Source organism: Mustela putorius, unplaced genomic scaffold, assembly GCF_011764305.1.
Source record: "Mustela putorius furo isolate JIRA1106 unplaced genomic scaffold, ASM1176430v1.1 tig00003834_pilon_pilon_pilon, whole genome shotgun sequence".
Lineage (NCBI taxonomy): Eukaryota > Metazoa > Chordata > Mammalia > Carnivora > Mustelidae > Mustela > Mustela putorius.
The window spans coordinates 38,809,352-38,831,031 of NW_025421987.1; the positions used below are offsets into that span (position 1 = coordinate 38,809,352).

Below are 21,680 nucleotides of genomic sequence, written 5' to 3' on the forward strand. Positions count from 1 at the left end.
AAAAGAAGGAAATCCTGATATTTGTGACATGAATCAACCTGGAGAACATTATGTTAAGTGGAATAAGCCAGATACAGAAAGACAAATAATGTATAATCACACCTACATGTAGAAACTAAAAAAGTTGAACTCATGATAATAGAGTGTAGAAAGGTAGCCGCCAGTGGCTAGGAGATAGGGGAAATGGGACATGCTCATCAGGGGTACAGACATTCAGTTTTAAGATGAAAAAGTTCTGGAGACTTGATATACAGTATGATGACTGTAATTAATAATAATTTGTTGTATACTTGCAATTTGCTAAGAGAGAACATCTTAAAATCTTTTGTTCTTGCCACAAAAAGTAACTATGTGAGGGGATGGATATGTACATTAGGTTGGCCACAGTAATAATTTCACATTGTATACATATTGAAACAATTTACTGTATACCATAAATACATATAATATTTATTCATCAATCATACCTCAATAAGGCTGGAAAAATATACGTTTATATAGATTTAATATATATTTTATATATTAAATGTTTTTATATATTATGTATATATATAAAATACATGTTGATAGTGAAAACTATGCTATTACCTCACATATTGCTGGTGGGAATGTAAAATTGTACAGTCCCTTTGGAAAACAGTTTGGCAGCTCCTCAAATAGTCAAAACACAGAGTCCCTCCATGATCCAGCAATGCCACCTAGGTATATACCCAAAAGAACTGAAAACACATGTTCACACAAAAACATGTACATGGATGTTTGTTGCGGCAATACTCATAATAGCCAGTGAGTCAAAACAAGCCAAATGTCCATGTGAATGATGAATGGGTAAGTAAAATGAGCTTGTCCACACAAGGGAATATTATTCAGCAATACAAAGATATGAAGTACTAATACCTGCCATAGCCTGGGTAACACTTGAAAACCTTGAAACCTGACCCAAAAGGTCACATATTGTACAATTCTACTTATATGAAATGTCAAGAAGCAAATCCATAGAGACAGAAAGTAGATCAGTGGTTGCCAGGAGTGGGGAGAAGGAATGAAGTGTGATGGCTCATGGGTACGAGTTTTTGGGGGGGTGATGCTCTTGAATTAGATTTTGGAGATGATTGCACAACTTTGTAAATATGCTAAAAAGCAATGAATTAAACACTTTAAAAGGGTGTTTTGTGACATATAAATTATATCTTAATAAAAAATACAAATAAAAAATGAAAGGGAAAGCAAAAAATTATGCTATCAATGTAAAATGTTTGACATCTGCAGATTTAATCAATGCTCTGTTGGCAAACACTTTTTAAAAAATTATTTTAAAATAATTATAGAACCATTTATACACATTATATAACTATTTTATACATATAGCCCCATCTAATACTCACTAAATTATAAAGTAATTGGTATTAAAATAATTTAGTAATTTGTCCATAGTCACAAAGTTAAGAAGTAGTGAGGCAGGATTCTAACTTAATATAATCAAAATCCAGAGTCCAGGTCCTTAACTATTTTCATATAGTGCTTTTCTACCACCCCCTCCCTTGCAGAAAAAAAAGAAAGAAGAAAGAAAGAAAGGAAGGAAGGAAGAAAGAAAGAAGAAAAGAAAACACAGTATGGTGCATTTGTACCATATATGGTACATTTTAGCAAAACTATGTCTTCAACTACAATTCTGTTTCAATTTATATCTTATTGTCCTGGACATATGTAGGTGATAATATCTAGCCCAGAAAACTTATTTTCTCCTAAGGCCGCTGTTCACAGAAGACAAAAACATCAATCAGAAGCCATATGCAAATAAAAAGAAACTTGATTTATAGTTTTCTCATAAAACAAAATATTCAAATAATCTGCTTTAAACACGTGTTAAATGTTTGAGGTAGAATCCTACTGCTAGGGATTGTTTAGAAAGACTCAAAAGAAAAAAGAGGGCTCACAATTAAAAAAATTACCACAGAGCTAGAGTAACCACGATAGTGTGGTATTGGCATAAAGACAGACATGGAGATCAATGGAATCAAACTAAGAGCCAGAAATAAACCCTTACATTTGTGACCAACTGGTTTTCAACAAGGATGCCAAAACCATTCAGTGGGGGAAAGAACAGTTTTTCCAACAAATGATGCTGAGGCAATGGGATAGTAACATTCAAGAGAATGAAGTTAAACCCCTACCTTGTAACACATACAAAAATTAACTCAGAAAGAACCATATCCTAGCTCAACATAATAGCTAACACTTTAAAACTCTTAGATATGAAATCAAAAGCACAAGTGACAAAATAAAAATATATTCAATTTCAAAATTAAAAATATTTGTGCTCAGAGGGCACCATCAAGAAAAAGAAAAAATGGGGTGCCTGGGTGGCTCAGTGGGTTAAGCGTCTGCCTTCAGCTCAGGTCATGATCCCAAGGTTCTGGGATGGAGCCCCCCGTTGAGCTTCCTGCTCAGCGGGGAATCTGCTTCTCCCTCTCCCACTCTTACATCCCCCTGCCTGTACTTTATCTCATACTCTGTCAAATAAATAAGATCTTTCAAATAAAAAATAAACCATGTGAGACATGACCTCATATCTGTCAGGATGGCTAAAATAAAAATGACAGTCAATAACAAGTGTTGGTGAGGAGGTGGAGAAACTGGAGCTCTCATATACTGCTGGTGGGATTAAAAAATGGTACCATCCCTTTGGAACAATTTGGCAGTTCCTTAAAATGTTACATATAGGGACGCCTGGGTGGCTCAGTTGGTTAAGCAGCTGCCTTCGGCTCGGGTCATGATCCCAGAGTCCTGGGATGGAGTCGCACATCGGGCTCCTTGCTCGGCAGGGAGCCTGCTTCTCCCTCTGCCTCTGCCTGCCATTCTGTCTGCCTGTGCTTGCTCTCTCACCCTCTCTCTGATAAATAAATAAAATCTTTAAAAAAAAAAAAGTTACACATAGAGTTATCATATGACCAAGCATTTCTACTACATATACTCAAGATAACTAAAAACAACTGTTCGCATACAAAAACTTGTATGTCAATGTTCATAGCAGGAATATTTATAATATCCAAAAAGGGGAAGAACCCAAATGTATACCAGCTGATGAAGGGATAAATTAATTGAGGTATATTCACACAACAGAATATAACTCAGCAATGAAAAGGAATGAAATACTGATACAGGATGGATGAAACTTGAAAACATTATACAGTGTGAGAGAAGCCAATCACAGAAGACAGCATATTGTATGATTCCCATCTACTTTAAATTCTGGAACATGAAAATTTAGAGAGACTGAAAGTAAATTAGCAGTTGCCAGGGGTGAGGAAGATGAGGAATGTCTGCTAATGGCCATGGGGGGGGGGGGGCGCAAGCAGGGGAGGTATTTGTTCTTTCAGGGGTGATGAGATGTTCTGAGATTAGACTATGGTGATAGTTGCACAACTCTGCAAATATACTAAAACCACTGAATTTCACTTTAACCTTTACGGTATATGAATTGTATCGCAATTGCCCCGTTTAAAGGAAAAAAAAAAAGGAAAGAAATATTTGATGGAAGTCTCTTTGGGTAATTTGAAATTCTCTACCCATTCATCTTTTCCATCAGTTTATATGTCTGTTTGTTTTCAACATAAAATTCTTTTTTTTTTTTGGTTACCAATCATCCTCAATTTTCCTATTACAGAAAATATGTGAAGCTACCAAGAATAAGTACAAGCATTTTTTTTTTAAAGTAGGTCTAGGGGCACCCGGATGGCTCAGGGGTTAAAGTCTCTGTCTTTGGCTCAGGTCGTGATACCAGGGTCCTGGGATTGAGCCCTGCATCAGGCACTCCGCTCCGCAGGGAGCCTGCTTCCGTTCCTCTTTCTCTCTCTCTCTCTCTCCCTCTCTCTGCGTTCCTCTCTGCCTACTTGTGATCTCTATCAAATAAATAAATAAATCTTTAATAAATAAATAAATAGAGTAGGTCTGACTGTTCAGGAGCAAATTGTGTTTTCTTTCCACCAAGAAGCAAATTAGTGATAAAGATTAATTTAAATTGTATCTTTAGATACAATGAAGAGGGGCACCTGGGTGGATTAATTGTGAGGTATCTGCCTTCCGCTCAGATCGTGATCCAGGGGTCCCTGGGATGGAGCCTGCATCTAGCTCCCTGCTCAGTGGGAAGCCTGCTTCTCCCTCTCGCACTCCCCCTGCTTGTGTCTCTCTCGCTGTCAAATAAATAAACAAAATCTTAAAAACAAACAAACAAAAAAGATACAATGAAGAGAAAACCTAACACTTATCAATCAAAATTTCAAATTAGAATTAAAATGTCTTCGTGAGGGACCCTTGGGTGGCTCAGTCAGTTGAGCATCTACCTTTGGCTCAGGTCATGATCCCAAGGTCCTGGGATGGAGACCCGCATCATCAGGCTCCTTGCTCAGAGGGAAGCCTGCTTCTCCCTCTCCCTCTGCCTGCTGCTCCCCTTGTTCCTTCCTACTCTGTGTCTCTCTGACAAATAATAAATAAAAAATCTTTATAAATAAATAAATAAAATATTTTAGTTGAAAACCCTTTATGGTACATTGCTTAAACATAATTTGTCCATGGTTTGTGGAAAATCTTTTCAACCCAATACTTAATTCTGTTTTGCTGCTGCTTAATGTATTCTTAAGTATTTTACAATTATTTAAAATGTTTTATGGAACAGCTACATAGGCAGTTTTTAAATGTGTTCTATTTCTTTATCTGAGATATCTAGTAAATCCTTAGCTTTCTCCAATCAAAATGACTTAACCCACTGAACTAGAGGAGGATCCACAGAAATGATAACACAACTAAGCTTAAATCTCTGGTCCAGGTCATAGCCATTTTTATCCCTAGCATAATTATAACAAATGCAACTTTATCCTCCTTAATGGCTTATTTAACAGTTTTTAACAGGTTTTCCTTGTAACAAAAATAATTTATCCCTAGAAATATATACCTAGGGGCTCCTAGGTGGCTCAGTGGGTTAAAGCCTCTGCCTTCGGCTCAGGTCATGATCCCAGGGTTCTGGGATCAAGCCCCACATCGGGCTCTCTGCTCAGTGGGGAGCCTGCTTCCTCCTCTCTCTCTGCCTGCCTCTCTGCCTACTTGCGATCTCTATCTGTCAAATCAATAAATAAAATCTTTAAAAAAAAATAATAAATATATACCTAGAAATCCAGACACAAAGAAAAAAATGAAACTACTCTCAATCATTTCTTGACCAGAATTCACAAAAATCACTGTTGACATTCTTACAGATTTCTTATGGACTTTTTTTTCTGCACACACCTGAGTTTTAACAAATGTTAGACCATAAGCAATTCTGTATTCTGCATTTTATGTAAGGTGAGCATTTCTCCATCATTAAATATACAAAATCGTGATTATAGCTTGTATGTTTGACATCATGAATGTGTATGCTCTATCATCTTATTTAATGCGTTAGGCATCTTTGCCCTCTGTATTTTGCTATATGAGTTATTATTTGTATTTATTATCTCCAGCATATTTTAGGTTAATAATCCTCTACCTATAATGTCCTATTACTTGGTCTACCTGTTCAACTCATTAAATCATGAAGTCTGGCACATCTGTATTACATACTTCGGGAAAACACAGGGGTGCTTTTCATAGCCCCAAGAATCCTTCCTCTATGTGTTTGGTTTCAGCAGCTGCTTTCCATCTTGGTGGGCACTTGGGGACTTATTTATGAGCATGCTGGGCTGTGTTCTGCTTTGTGTAACTGCTATCTAAAGTCCTCATTTCTAAAAAATAAAATTAAGTTAAATTAAATAAATAAAGTCCTCATTTTTTTTTGCCATTACGGAAATGTTACATGCTTTAGCAACATCTGTTGGCTGCTTCCTGTCAATTGCATCGCCACCAAGCTTGCTGCTCTCAGTCAGGGTGTTTCCTAAATGCCAACCCGGAGATACTATAACATATATAAGAAACAGAAATTAATAAAGTCCCGCCACAGAGCTTTCACTGTGAAGTTGAGTCAAATGGTGCCTCAAGAAGAAGAAATAAGCCAAAGGTTTTAAATGTTTATTTACAAACTACACAGGTAACCAATCTATATAAAAATTATTTTCAAAGAGTACAGAAATACATAAAGTTGGGGCGCCTGGGTGGCTCAGTGGGTTAAGGCCTCTGCCTTCTGCTCAGGTCATGATTCCAGGGTCCTGGGATCGAGCCCCGCATCGGGCTCTCTGCTTGGCAGGGAGCCTGCTTTCTCCTCTCTCTCTCTGCCTGCCTCTCTGCCTACTTGTGATTTCTGTCTGTGAAATAAATAAATAAAAATCTTAAAAAAAAAAAAAAGAAAGAAAGAAATACATAAAGTTAAATGGAAAAATTACTCAGCTCTACAATCATGCTTTCTAGGAATACTCACTGTAAACAGTCTGGAATTTGTTAGACCCTTTTCTTGCTCCTGTCCATACAAACTACAAACACTCCTAGCTAAGAAATTATAATGAAATTCCACACATTAAGTTTTTAAAAGTTTGGGGTGCTTGGGTGGCTCAGTCAGTGAAGTGTCTAACTCTTGATTTTGGCTCAGGTCATGATCTCAGGGTTGTGGGACAGAGCCCCATGTAAGTCTCCGTACTCAGCAGAAGAGTCTGCTTGAGATTCTTTTTCTCCCTCTGCCTCTGTTCCTCTCCTACTTCTCCCCTAAATAAATAAATAAATAAATAAATAAATAAATCTTTAAAGAAATTCAATTGCATAAGTAATCCCTGCTCTTTGCAAAAATTTTAAACAGCACAGAGGTATATGAAGTACCAATGACCCCTCTGCTTTTAACAGTCTGGTGATATCAATTCCAGACATTTTCCCTATATAAGTCCAAGCAATTACTTATGGACATATTAGTAACTGCTACACTAAAAGAACAGGACATAAAATACAAATACTATAAAATACCTTCCATGGTCAGTTCAAATCTCTGTAGCATGATCCTGCTCCTTAGATAAAATTTAGGGTGGATGCCATGACTTTACTGATAACAAATATCCAAAAGAAATCCTCTACTCATTTTTAGTCACCAACAATCATTGAGAATATCTCAGTATGGTTCCTTTGATGCAGGTAATGCCTCTCCCCATACTGCCTCTTATATTCTCTCCCCTACCCCTAGTCTTTGTCTGTTCTTAAGGCTTCCAGTTCCTTTATTTCTGCTGAGGTAGCCCTGCCCCTGATGGGAGGCCTGTGGCAGAGTGTCCAGTGCTCCTCCTGACATACTGTGGACCCATGTCTGGTCCACAGAAACACGTACCTCTCAATTAGAAATTTATCATACAAGTCATATTCACATACGTGCAAAAGGACATTTATTCAAGGATATTCTTTACAAAATTGTTTCAAGTAGCAAAGGACAACGAAACACCCCAAAGGCTCACCAAATGAATGATTTTTTTCTTTTTTAAAGGAGAATGACTGGGGCACTTGGGTGACAGTCAGTTAAGTGTCTGACTCTTGGCTTTGGCTCATAGTGTAATCTCCGGGTATTGAGATCAAGCCTGTCCTGGGCTCCATGCTCAGCAGGGAGTCTGCTTGGAACTCTGTCTCCCTCTCCCTCTACCCCTTCCCCCACTCTAAAATAAATAAATAGGGGTGCATGGCTGGCTCAGTTGACTGAGTGTCCAACTCTTGGTTTCAGCTTGGGTCATGATCTCAGGGTCATGGGATCGAGCCCCTGCGCTGGGCTCTGCTGAGCACAGTCTGCTTGAGATTCTCTCCCTCTGCTCCTCCCCTCAACATGCTCTTTCTCTCTCTCAAATAAATATATAAAATCTTTTTAAAAATAATAATGCAATGGGGCGTGGGTGGCTCAGTGGCTTAAGCCGCTGCCTTTGGCTCGGGTCATGATCTCAGGGTCCTGGGATCGAGCCCCGCATCGGGCTCTCTGCTCAGCAGGGAGCCTGCTTCCCTCTCTCTCTCTCTGCCTGCCTCTCCGTCTACTTGTGATAGCTCTCTGTCAAATAAATAAATAAAATCTTAAAAAAAAAAAAATAATGCAATAAATAAATATCTTAAAAGAATGACTAAATATGTCACAGTATTATTTTGAATCATCTGAAATTGCCCACATTTGACATTTTCTGCTTCTAGAAACTATAATTTCAGATGGTTCAATCTAAAACAGACTGAATCATAGTATCTAAATATTCAATCTAAATATATGTATACATTTATATATGTGTCTAATACAAATGTATGTATATAACATATATGTATGTGTGTATATAGATATATCTATAATTACAAAATGGGCTGTATTGTGTTTTCCTCAATTCACTGTTTAAGTCCTAAACCTTAGTACTCTGGAATGTGACTGTATTTGGAAATAGGGCCTTTTTTTTTTTTTTTAAGATTTTATTTTATTTATTTGACAGAGAGACAGAAAGAGAGGGAACACAAACAGGGGGAGTGGGAGAGGGTGAGGCAGGCTTCCCCCTGAGCAGGAACCTGATGTGAGGCTCAATCCCAGGACCCTGGGATCATGATCTGAGCCGAAGGCAGATGCTTTACAACTGAGCCACCCAGGTGCCCCAGAAATAGGGTCTTTAAAGTGGTAATTAAGTTAAAATGGGTCTTAGGGTGGGCTCTAATCTAGCATGACTGGTGTCCTTACAAGAAAAGGAGATTAAGGGGTGCCTGGGTGGCTCAGTCAGCTAAATTAAAAAAAAATTTTTTTTAAATACTATACTGAAAAACAAAAAAGTAAATATTACTCCTAACTACATCCTTTTATTGTGGGGAGGAGAATTAAAGAACCCACTACCACCTATTCCATTTTACTCTCTCCCAGTTGGGAATCAATTCGGTACCAATTTTCTTGATCTTTCTTCAGCGTTATCTATATATTTGTATTATTATCCCATGCACATAAACTTTTTATACAAATGAAATCATGCTTTATAGGTCACTCTGTAACATGCTTTATTTTTCCTTAGAAATATAAACACCGTTCCAGGTAAGTTCATATCAATTTACCTTATTCTTTCTAATACCTACACAGTGCTATGAAACACAAAGCCATAATTTATTCAGCTGTTCCCCATTGACCAAACTCATTTTTTTCCTTCTTCCCCTCTTATTATTTTTGCTACTAAAAACAATTCTGAAAAAAAAAGACTGCAATCAACAGCTTTTAAGCTTTTCTCAGTCTAAAAGTCAACAAAATTTATCTTATTGCTTAACTTGCATCTCACTGATGACTGGTGAGGCTAAATACCCTTTCACATGGTATGAATCATTTATATTTTTTCTGTGATTTGCTTTTTATGATCTTGACTTTTTCTTCCTTGTAATTTCAACTCTTACACCCTCTTCAACCTGAGCTGAAATAAAGAGTTTTCCAAGTAGCTTTGGCTCCCCTTTTGTTAATTTATATGCATATATATCAACTGTTTCCTTGTATTATGATTGGCGATAAGTAGTATCTAATTTTTAGAGATGCCTGGCTAGAGAGTTGGTAGAGAGTATGGCTCTTGAGCTCCAGGATACGAGTTTGACCCCAACACTGGGTGTAGAGATTACTTAAACAAATAAACTTTTTAAAAAAGTAGCTGATTTTTAGAATTTGAGGTTTTCCTTTAGGCCTCTTACATGATATATTTTTGTTAACGGTTATATGAGTGTTTGAGAAGAGTGTGTATTTTTAGCTCCTTAGGTATAAAGTCATAGTAAATATTTTTAAAAGTTAATGTTTGCTCTTTGAAATAAACATTGATAACAAATTACTGTTCATTTTCTTCTACTTAACATTTGCTCAGGGTATGCATATGTGTATTTGATTTTTAAGCTTTCTGCATTATTTTCTTTTATATTTGTCTGAAGTAACCAAATTTGGTTTTATACAATCTAAGGGCCTTTTTTTAAAAAAGAAGAAAAAAGAGAGAATTTATTCCAGTCATATTTATTGTAAACATTGTCACATATGCTCATAGTTTGTTCTCTCTCTCCTCCCACCCTGACTTTTCTACTTTTCCTTGCCTGATTTTTTGTTTGTTTTCCTCAATACCTGTTTTCCTTTTCTACCTGTTTGATTTATGAATTTCCCTAACAATTTTAAGAAACATACTACAGTGGACATTTGATATTTTCTCTCCACTTCATGAAATTCCCCAGTTTTCACTTAGGTATATACCTCTAAATCAGCCCTTGTGTTTCACTGATAGTTTATGGCAGGTCTTGGGAAGTGATTTCTTTTTTCTGGCCACAATAACTGGTCTCAGATTGGTCCACACATAGGAAACCTCAGGATTTTTCTTTGATGGTGTGGGCAGCTATGCTCTTTCCCTTTCCAATTTAAAGAGAAAGCATAAAATTTCAAATACAGACATCCTGCAAAAGAAAGAAGCCAGTTTGAGGATGAACGTGTACACAAAGAAAAGCAAAGCTGGGAGGATAAAACAGAGAGTAAAGGAATTGCTTATCAATAATCTAAAGTATCTTAATATTAAAATTTAAGTCTGTTTTCTTCCTATTAAAAACAGTATCTATGGTCTCCTCTGCTCCCACCACAAAAGTTTTAACAGACTCTATGTTACCCACCAACTGCCCACCGCCCATCTCCCATCCCAAGCACTTATTGCAACTATGTAGAATTTTAGCTCTAGAATGGTTAGTTCTCCTCCAAGATCTATTTTGCATGTCCAACAGCTCATAAGCTTCTTCTTTGTCCTTTTGTATGTTATTTAAGAACTCTTTGGTTTGATTATCTAGTCCTTTAATTTAATCATCAAGTGCAACCATGAAGCTATTCGATCTGCTATTAAAGTTTTTATTTCAGAAAACATGTTTCTAATTTCCCAAAATTTTCTTATTCTCATTTCTTTTTCATAGCACCCACTGCTGTTTTATGGAAATTACATGCTCTCACATTTTTTAGGATATTTTTGGACAAAAATGTTATCTTTGTCCACTACATTCAGTTTGTTTTCTCAAAGATCAATTCCTCTTTATGTTCAGCTTGATGTTACTCTTTCATCCTAATGGTTTTCCTTAAATATTTAGTGAGAATCAGTTAACTGAATTGACAGATGAAGTTGGTTTCCTAACTCAGTGATTCTTAATTTGGGATGCACTACAGAAATCATCTTTTTAAAGAAAGCTCTCTCCTTGATTTTAATGTGCATCCACCACTAAGAACCAATACTTTAATACATGTAAAAATCACTCTTCTCCCTGCCATGAATGTACATGCTGACTGTAAGAGTTCTGGCTGTCGAAACTATCACACATTGGTGAAGAAGGTTAACAATAAGATGGGTGCCTTCCGAAGGAAGGAGCTCCACATGCACAGTGACAAGTGGAAATTCTCTAAAGTATAACCCTGATTCTCCCTCTGGCCCTAAAGCCCATGATGGAAATACCCTCAGTTTACAGAAAAATGTTCTAGTAGCTTAGCCCTGTGAGTAAACATTGTAATTAGGTATCCTAATTGGTCCTGCTATGATTGTTCTGAAGTCTGCTAATTCATTACTTTTGACCACTGCTATGATCTGAATGTTTCTTTCCCACCTCAAAATTCGTACACTGAAATCCTAAAACTCAAGGTATTATGAGGTAGGGCCTTTGGGAAATGTTTGGGTCATGGGAGCAAAGTCCTCATAAATGGGATTAGCACCCTTATGAAAGAGAGCTCAGGGAGCTTGCTTGCCCCTTCCACCATGTGAGGGTACATCATGAAGTACACAATCTACAACCTGGAAGAAGGCCTTCACCAGAATCCAACCATGCTGGCACTATGATTTGGACTCCCAGCCTCCAGAACTGTGAGAAATAAATATCTGTTGTTTAAAAGCCACTCAATCTATGATATTTTGTTATAGCAGCCTGAATGGACTAGGATAACCAACCTCTACCCCCTCCTACTTTTCAAAGGCTCGGAGTGTTGGCATCTTCCAGAATTGCAGTGGGAAGACTTACTTTCCTACTTATTCACCTTTAAGTCTATATTGGGTTGCAGATTTCTCCACACTGTATGGTTCTGCCATCAACATGATCCCACATACTTAACATTTTTCATAAATTCTTCCATTTTTTGATCTTTAAACACCCTGCCCAGCTTTTGAACAGTAATAAGGATGTGTCCTTATTTTCCTATTTTTAAATCTTTTTGTTACTTACCTAGATTTTTGTTAAGATTACTTATTTTAGAGGAAGGGAGGGGCAGAGGGAAAAGGACGGAGTCTTAAGCAGATTCCGTGATGACCACAGAGCCTGACGCAGGGCTCAATCTCATGACCCTGAGATCATGACCTGAGCAGAAACCAGGAGTCGTCATTCAACCGACCCTGGCACCCAGGCACCCCTAGATTTTTTTATTATACAAATAAAATAACCTTATATTAAATGAATCAGATCATACTGAAGAATTTAAGTTATAAAAGATGTAGTCTCTCACACCAATTTTTCCCTCCCGAAATTTCCTATTAACATGACTCAAGTAATTACTGCTATATTACTATTTTTCCCTTTCCATATTCTATTCTCTGGAAGTGGGTACTAAGTCTAGCCCATTCAATGAGAGGGGAACTAATCTCCATCTCTTTGAGAAGGGAGTATCTAAATATATTTTTGTAATTATTCTGCAAAGGATATTTGTCTCTTCTACTCCAATTTATGCATTCAATCATTTATTTATATCAGTATGGACTCAAGGAAATATTTATTTTATCCTTTCAGTCAAAATAGAATGCTACAGTTATTTCATTGTTGAAATTGTTCAAGCTTTGGCCATTGTGCATTCTTTCAGGCTGGCTCCCGTGTCCTTTTCACAAGTCCTCCCCTCTCTCCCACCCCCATTTTTTTAGTACTTCCTTACTTTTTGGCACCATTTGATGCTCGGGGCTCATCTTGTGGTATATATCATATTGGTTCTGTTTCTCTGGAGAACCCTAAAATAGTAGATAATCAATACGCATATTGGTGAAGGAATGAATGGGGCAAGTTACAGTAATTTTTTAAGGCTCCATAAGCAATTCTGAGGCATAGCCACTATAATCAGTAATACCCCACATATCCACTACCTCAAATTAATGAATGAATGGTATAGGTGAATAAAAATAGTCTTGATACAGACCTAGAATCAAATCTTAAAGCTGGCATTCACTAGCTATTTGGTTTTAAAGTAAGTATTCCTTGGGGTGCCTGGCTGGATCAGTCCATGAAGTATGCGACTCTTGATCTCAGAGTTACAGGTTCAAGCCCCACGGTGAGTGTAGAGATTAGTTTAAAAAATCATAACTTTTTTTAAAGTTCCTCCATAAAATAATTAAATAAATATTCATTATAGTCTTGATGTCTTCACATTTAAGACCAAGAGACTATCACCATCCTCACGGAGGACTGTTATGATTTACATGATAATAGATTCAGTGGATCAAGCAAAATGTCTGGTACAAAGCAAGCACTCAATACACAAAAGTTGCTTTTTTCCATTTTCCCCCTAATTCACTGGGAAGACGGAGATCACCCGGTACCAGTTCCTTAACTGTATTCTACATATAACATAACAGACTTCTGCCCATGCATCTGTCCTTTCAGCCTACCAGAACATCCTAAAGCTAACTTATCCATCTATGAAGAGGAACTCTATACTTGATTCCTTTCTCTCCTTAACCATTTCTCTTCTGCTTCCAAAATATGGAGCTTATTAAATAAGAATTCACTGCCTTTCCTGTCTCTCTCTCCATTCCTCGCCTACTTCTCCTCTAAAACTTCTCTTTCCTTCACTGACCAATCCCACCTAATCCATGGCAGTCTTCTGATTGTTCCTGCCAACCAAAATGGCTTTCTTAGAGGTCGGAACTATTGTTCCCCACATCAGAGGCGGAGAGTCTTTTTCTGCCTTCCCTCTCCTCTCTGCAGGTCTGGAGGCTGCTGCTGTCTCCCCTTCCTCCACACTTCCTCTCCTAAATTGTCTTCCCCCTCCCCAATTACACATCATCTTTCTCTCATATGAATGCTTGTATCTCACGTTGATTTCCAAGGCTCAATGCTGTTTGCTTTCCTATTAGCTTTTTTCCTACAAAGTTTCAAACTATTTCTGTGTAAAAGGCATTACCTTTTTATAATAAAGTTCCAAATCTTCGGTTAGACAAGTTCAGTTCAGAACATTTCATTTCAAAACCAATTAACAGTCTTTGCAACATGTTGAATTGCCCTGCCTCTTCAGAGACTTTCTTCCAATTTCTCCATTTTACCAATGACACCAGAACTTTAACCTGTCTCTAAACCCAAATATAATCTGCAAATTTTCTCACCAAATCCTATCAATTCTTTTCATAATGTTCATCTCCTCCTGTTTATTCCTACCACCTCAGATTAGGCCCTGTTTTACACATGTCTGGCTCCTAATATTCTTTTTGGCTCCCAATCTTTCCTTTATTCTTCAATGGTTTCATATTCCAATGTCTCAGTAATCTTTTCAATTCACAGTACTCAGCATGTCCCTCCCTGCTCTAGAACTACAGTACTATTTTCCACAATCTACTGGATCAAATCCAAACTCTTGGGTCCTAGCTTTCATGATCCTACCTAACACCACCTTCTTCACTGGCCAGTCTCACTCTCCACTTAAACACTTACTACACCACACACAGGAGCAGAGCTATCAAGCTAATCATGCCATCTACCCTTCCCTTCTCTCCAGTCCAGACACGTTCTTCCCTGTGCTCCTTATCAGCTGTTCATTTTTTGCTAAATCTTTGCTACTTGCCCACTGAAATGACCTTTCCACTACGCTGTTTTTTTTCAAATACAATTAACCCCCCCCCTTTTTTTTTTTTAAAGATTTTATTTATTTGTCAGAGAGAGAGACTGAGCAAGCAAGGGGAGCTGTGGCAGGGGGAGAAGCAGGCTCCCTGTCAAGCAAGAAGCCCCATGGGGGACTGGATCCTGGGATCAAGACCTGAGCCACCCAGGTGTCCCTGCTATTAACCCTTTGAGGTTGAAGTCTGTCCTCCTCTCTAAAACCTCCCAGAATATTTCTATATTATTTCTATATTCTATTACATTTCTAAACCCACTACCTTTGTTCTGGATACTATCATTCTCACTTCTTAGTAATCTTGTTACATAATATCTCTTCTCTCTCATATATTATTAATCTCTCCTTCTCTGTTAGTGTTTTTCCATTAAAATGTATCCTCATTCAATTTTTTTTTTTTTTTTAATTTTAAAAGGCAGGGCGCCTGGGTGGTTCAGTGGGTTAAGCCACTGCCTTTGGCTCAGGTCATGATCTCAGGGTCCTGGAATCGAGTCCTGCATCGGGCTCTCTGCTCAGCGGGGAGCCTGCTTCCCTCTCTCTCTCTGCCTGCCTCTCTGTCTACTTGTGATCTCTCTCTGTCAAAAAAATAAATAAAATCTTTAAAAAAAAAAGATTTAAATGGCAAAAAAAATTTTTTTCTGACCTTGCAACTCCTTCTATGTGTTCCCATTCTTTCTCCCTCCCAACCATCAGACTTCTTGAACAAGTAATTTATACTCATTGTCCCTTCTCCTCAAGTCCCATCCACTCTTCTCACCATTACCTGGTTTTTACTCATAAAATTGCTTGCAGAAGAATTCCAGAGTATCAAATCCAATGAACTCTGTAGGAAATATCTTGCTTTGGTGTTATGGCAACAATACCTCACTTTTCCTTTAAAGAACTTCTCTGCCTGACTTCTGAGGTCTGATATGCCTATCAAAAATGGGCTTGGGGCACCTGGGTGGCTCATGGGTTAAGGCCTCTGCCTTCGGCTTGGGTCATGATCCCAAGGTCCTGGGATCAAGCCCCGAATTGGGCTCTCTGCTCAGCGGGGAGCCTGCTAACCCCTCTCTCTCTCTCTGCCTCCCTCTCTGCCTACTTGTGATCTCCGTCAAATAAATAAACAAAATCTTTAAAAAAGGGAGGGGCTTATCTCTGGGGTGGGCACACGGCTGAACCAAAGGACCACACAAGGCAGAAAGGTGGCTAGGGCTGAGTTAGCCCCATGCGCCCATGTGATCTTAGAAGTTGCTGTCCCCAGGCCTTCCCAAGGCTTGATTATTCTGGCTTCCTTCACTTCTGTGAGCTTACCCAATATCTATCCATAAATCTAACCATAACTTTTCTGCTTAAGTTAGCTGAAGGCAATTTCTATTGCTCATAACCAATGAGAAATCAGAGTAGAGGTTAGAGTGGTACCTCTAATGGTTACACAACAACTTTCTTCTCCCTGTCTCCTTTACTGTGGCTTCTGTTGTTTAAGAAATTATAGTAGCTTGCATAGAGCACTGGGTGTGGTGCATAAACAATGAATTCTGGAACACTGGAAAGAAATTTTTTAAAAAAGATAAAAAAAAAAAAAAAAGAAATTATAGTAGCTAAGGTGACAATGCTTTCACCAGGGTACCCAATAATGGCTTCATTAATTGTGAGGTGAGGCTATGTGGGGCTCCACATGCAGCCAGGCGATAGTTAAAAGCGAAGGTATGGGAGCATAGATGGAAACTGGAGGAATCCTGGGGTACCTCTTTGTATTACCACTAGCAGTGAAGTTACCAGTAGAATACTGCTACCCTACACAGGGAAGACCTACAAGGGCTCAAAGCAATCAGAAATAAAAGTATGTCTGACTCCAAAGTCCACACTCTTTAGCATTCACTGATAGCTTTCTATTGCTATCAGTTACCTGCAGCTCCTTAATCAAGAAATGATCCCTCTCACTTCCATGCCTTTGTACCTGTTAGTTTGTCTGGGATGTTACTATCAACATTCCAGCTGAAAACTTCTCACTATCCTCTTTGAAATTTTCTCTGGTCCCTAGAGATTAGTCCCAAACATCCTGACCTAATACTCCACAATGTCTTAACATGTGTCTTAACAATGTCTTAGCTCTACATGCTTGCTGGGTTTTCCCACTAGCCTGTAAAGTTTCTAAATGATAGAAACATCTTTTCTGTTTGTATCCTCAACAATTAGTACTCAGTATATGTGAGTAATAAATATCTATTTAAAGAATATCTGGCTTTTTTCTTTAAGATTTTATGTATTTATTTGTTGGGGGGGGGGACACAAACAGGGACAGTGGCAGGCAGATGGAGAAGCACAAGTCCTAATGAGCAAGAAGCTCGATGAGGGACTCAATCTCAGGACCCTATGATCATGACCTGAGCCGAAGGCAGACATTTAACCAACAGAGCTAGCCAGGCATCCCAATATCTGGTCGTTCTTCATTTTCCATAGTATTAACCACTGTATCTGAGATTTGGGGTACTTATATTTAAATTAGCATCTAATGAATACTGTATTCAGTTCCTTAATTATTTGATATAGTGTTCCCCAATCGTTCCTCTAAGTCTAAGGACTTCTAAGAGCTGAGTTCCAAGAGTTTACTATTTCTGTACTCTTTAGCACCTACGGGCATTAGGCACATGGTAAGCACTCAATACATACTTGAAGAACTGAATTTAAAACACAGTATTAGCACATTAATAGGAGCAACTTATCATGCTCCATAATCTAATTAAAAAATCTGGCCTTCTGAAATAGTACAATTGTACTCTATGGAAAATTTAATGAGAAAAAGAAAAATTATCCAATTGGACAGTTGAGAGCTCTTCTCTTAGTGAGAGTTCCACAAATATTTTACAGATAACAAGAGTCAACCTCTAGAGCTGAGAGTAAAAGACTCAAGCTATATATCCCCATGCATATTGGAAATAGATTACAAGTTTAAGGGGTCTGCCACAACCACAACTACCTAAATTCCACTAACCCTTAACAAATTCATAACAGAAGACATAAAAATATTTAATAACAAATCAATCAATGTCAAATCAACATATGCTAAAGATGTATAGGGTTAATTCTGCACGATATATAACATGGTAGTCATTTACTCATTCAACAAACATGTATTAAGTCCCTATGAATGACAAGTGTTACGTTAGGTCCTATAATCACAAAGACAGGGGCACCTGGCTGGCTCAATCAGTACAGCATGCAACTCTTGATCTCAGGGTTGTAAGTTCAAAACCCACGTTGGGTATAGAGATTACTTAAAAATAAAATCTTTTTAAAAAAATAAATAAATAAAATTACAAAGATGAAGAGAACACAGTTCCCATATTGGGGGTTGCATCTTTGCCGTCCTGCAATGGTATTTAAAAATACAATGTGATGGATGTGGAGTCTACTTTTAAAAAAATAGAGAAAAACAGAATACAATGTGAAACATACTGCCTGGAGTTGCTCAACGTGGAGGCTCTTGGTGGCAGTCTGGTACAAAAGGTGGATAAACACATACCTTTGGCAATGTGATTAGCCTTAACCCAGAAATAAGTACAAGATGTTATGAGGTTGACATCCATACATGAGTTCAAAGCAAGCCAAGGTGTGAGAAAGCTACCACAACAGAAACACCTGAGACAGAATCAAACCTGAAACTCGGTTGCAAGCAGGGTCAGAAGGATTCCAAAGCAAACCAATCCAACTCATAGAAAACCACTGTAGAAGAGCCAAAAAGTAAAATACTCCTTGCTGTTAAGCTTGAGAGTAATAATACAAATATACAAAAGAAATTATGATATAAGTATAAAGGGAGTCTTTTAAACAACAGATGGCATAAAAGTTCAAAGGAAGCCAGTCACTAAGAGCTAGGGCTCTTAGGAAAACCTTCATAAAAGCGGATTTAGAACTACCATTGGTGGGGAAAGGAGCACGGGGAGGGCTGTCTACGTGGTGGGAAAGACCAATGTCATTAACAAAAGCAGAGATCTGAACTACATAGTTGTGGGACCATGAGGAGGTCCAGAGGTTTAGAAGAACTGGGTAAAAACTGGACACACGGGGCGCCTAGGTGGCTCAGTGGGTTAAAGCCTCTGCCTTTGGCCCAGGGTCCTGGGATCAAGCCCCACATCAAACTCTCTGCTCAGCAGGGAGCCTGCTTCTCCCTCTTTCTCTGCCTGCCTCTCTGCCTACTTGTGATCTGTGTCTGTCAAATAAATAAATAAAATCTTAAAAAAAAAAAAAAAAACTGGACACATGAATGAAGGCCTGATTTAGCAGAGCCTGGAACACAAGCCTAGCAGCTGCTCTAGACTCAGTAGCTGTCAACCATGACTGCTAAATAGAAACATGGAGAACTTTAAAAAATTATACCTCTGGCTAGGGCTCACCTCATATCAAAAGTAAGAGAATCTCTGAGGGGAGTGGTGAGGACATTAAAATGTAAAAGTATACAAGGTGACTCGACTCTACAGTCGAGTCAGAATCCACTGGGCTTGGGGATAGAAAAGGCACGACAGATGTGGTTAAGACCTAAGGTTGATTTCAGTCCCTGTTTATAAGTAACAATTCTGAACTGACTGCCTGTTGAAGATTATCTTCTAACCTAAGTTAAACATTCTGTTTTCTTAGTGTTTCTTTTCCCTTGTTGACAGTGCTAAGCTCTGAAAATCAGAAAATAACCCATCAATTTCTCTCACATGACAGGTTCATTGACTGCACAGTCTGAAACACAGAATGTTATTTCCATGATGTCCTACAGACAACTTAGAAAATAAATATTTCAATCCTATGTTGCCCTTATACCCCTGCAGTGAAGTGCTTTCATATTAAGGAATGTTCTAGGCTGCATCCATGTTTGGATTTTACAAAATTTCTCTTTTAAATTTAGAAAGAGGCGTACTACTTAGGCCAGAGCAAAATGTGAGATACTAAGTATTCATTCTTGTAGTAGTACCTGGAGACATTATACTATTCCTGGTTTCAGATGTGCAATGATTACAAAGTACTTCGCTTATTTTGTAACAAATAACTGTCGGAATACTTCACAAATGAAGGGAAACAAAAGAATGTATCCTATACAACAACTCTGTGCTACATTAAACAACCGTTTGTGGAAGGAAAACATCACCAAGATGATTAAAGAGTATGACAGCCTGTTGATCCTTCAAAAAGCAGGGTGGTGTGTTTGCTCACTTATATTCAAAGAAAAAGCAAAGATACCAATATGCTTCAGGGTGCATGTTACTCACCAAAGTGTCTATTCAAGAAATCTATTCTTGGCTTATAGGTCAGGAACTGTTTTCTTTATGCGAAATTAAGTTAGCCACAACTATCTTATTTTCCGTGGTGTTAGGTCACGGTATGTACTTAATGGTAAAATGGTGTGAGAACTTAAGTTGGAAGCCCATAGCACACACATAGGTCGGTTTATGCAGTCTCTTATTCCCACGTAAAGTTAATAAACTCGAAGGACCATATCCCAACGTAACCATGGGGGCGGGGAAAGGGCAGTGAGTAAAGGAAAACCCAAATGTAAAACATGAAAAGGAAATATGGAGCCAGATTTCAAGAGTTGGCTATTCTCTTGAACTGATTCTACTAAGAAGGAAAAAGAAAGGCTTCTTAAAAGAAAAGGCAACCCTAACTCTCTGACTATAGGAGTGAGACTTAAAAAGCAAGTCGCAGGAGTCTGACCAGCGGGTCCGAGGAAAATTCAGAGAGCAAAGAAATAAAAGCGGATGAAGGAGACAGGAAAAGGTGAAGGAGGCAGGCAAAGGCCATCCGGTGTGAACCAGGATGCCCGGGTCTTTATGCACCCAGGGCGGCGTGGAAGCTCTCGCGCCCCGCACGTTCCTGGGGGCCGGGCCGCAGCGCGAGTCCCCCACCAGCCTGGCACCAGGGGGCGCGGGGCGCCAGAGGTCGGGGAGAAGAGGGGCAGGCGCAGCGCCCACGCTCTCACCCCACGGGGCTCCGCACTCAGGGGTCCCCAGGAAGGAGACACACTCTGCGGAGCCCTCGTCTCCGGGACCGGGAGGGGGTGGGTGGAGCAGAGCCCGGAGCCGCCCCCCGGAGCCGCCCCCGCAGCCCTGGCCCCCGCCCCCCGCCCCGGCTGTCAGCGGCCCCCTCCCGCAGTCACTCACCCGCGGGCTGCGCGGTCTCGGCCGCGGCGGCAGCGGCGGCGGCGACCCCCGCCTGGGTCATGATCCCAGGCGGGTATGGCAGGGGTGTCCGACCGCCGGGGCGAATCTCTCCGTCCGCGGCCGCCGCCTGCTCCTCTGGGGCTGGGGGAGCGCGGGCCCAGGCCCTCCTCTCCCCCCGCCCCCGCCGCCTCTTCTTGCGGCCACCGCCGCCGCTGCGAGCCCGAGCCCTCAAGGCCGGAGACCCGGCAGCAGCGCGGCCTCAACTTTCCCAGCCCCCCTCCCCCCGCCCCTCCCCGCCCCTCCCGCGGCCGCCGCTCGGCAGGCGAACAGCCTACCCTGAGTGCGCCGCGCTCCCGCCCCTGCCACTCAGCCCACCAATCGGGCCCCGGGGAGGCTGCCGAGGTAGCCAATCAGAGCCGGGACGCTGGTGCGCTAGGCTGGAGGGCGGGAGGAGACGGAGGGAAAACCGAGGAGTGAACGGGCCTCGGGCGGCCCAATGAGGAGGGCCGGGGGGCGGAGGTGTGCAAGTTGGGTTGAAGGAACAGGAAATATTCTTAAAGGTAGAGTGATGGGCAGCAAGGAAAGCCAGTAGGTGACTGAGAGAGAGGTGGGCCTGGTTCATTAAAGGGGACGCCTTGAGAACCTAGAAAAGGAGGTGCTTTATAAAACTACTTTGTATCTTGTTCTCTGTGCTGCTTGTCACCTCTTCCAAGTTTGAAAGTGGAAAAACTGAAAAGGAAGAGGTCATGGGAGGCTTTTAGGAACGATTAGAG

General features: G+C 39.8%; 1 protein-coding gene across 4 annotated transcripts in view; it reads right to left on the reverse strand.

The window, feature by feature from the left end:
- The window catches only part of USF3 (upstream transcription factor family member 3), a 50,611-nt gene extending 29,406 nt beyond the window's left edge, over window positions 1-21,205 (reverse strand). For 3 of the 4 annotated variants that reach the window (XM_045088393.1, XM_045088391.1, XM_045088390.1), the window contains exon 1: window positions 20,908-21,205. The gene's annotated coding sequence lies outside the window, so the exon portion shown is untranslated. Of the gene's footprint in view, window positions 1-10,150; window positions 11,769-20,907 lie in introns of those variants that run through there. The other variant, XM_045088392.1, reaches the window with a different exon arrangement.
- Between the last annotated feature and the right edge of the window lie 475 nt (window positions 21,206-21,680).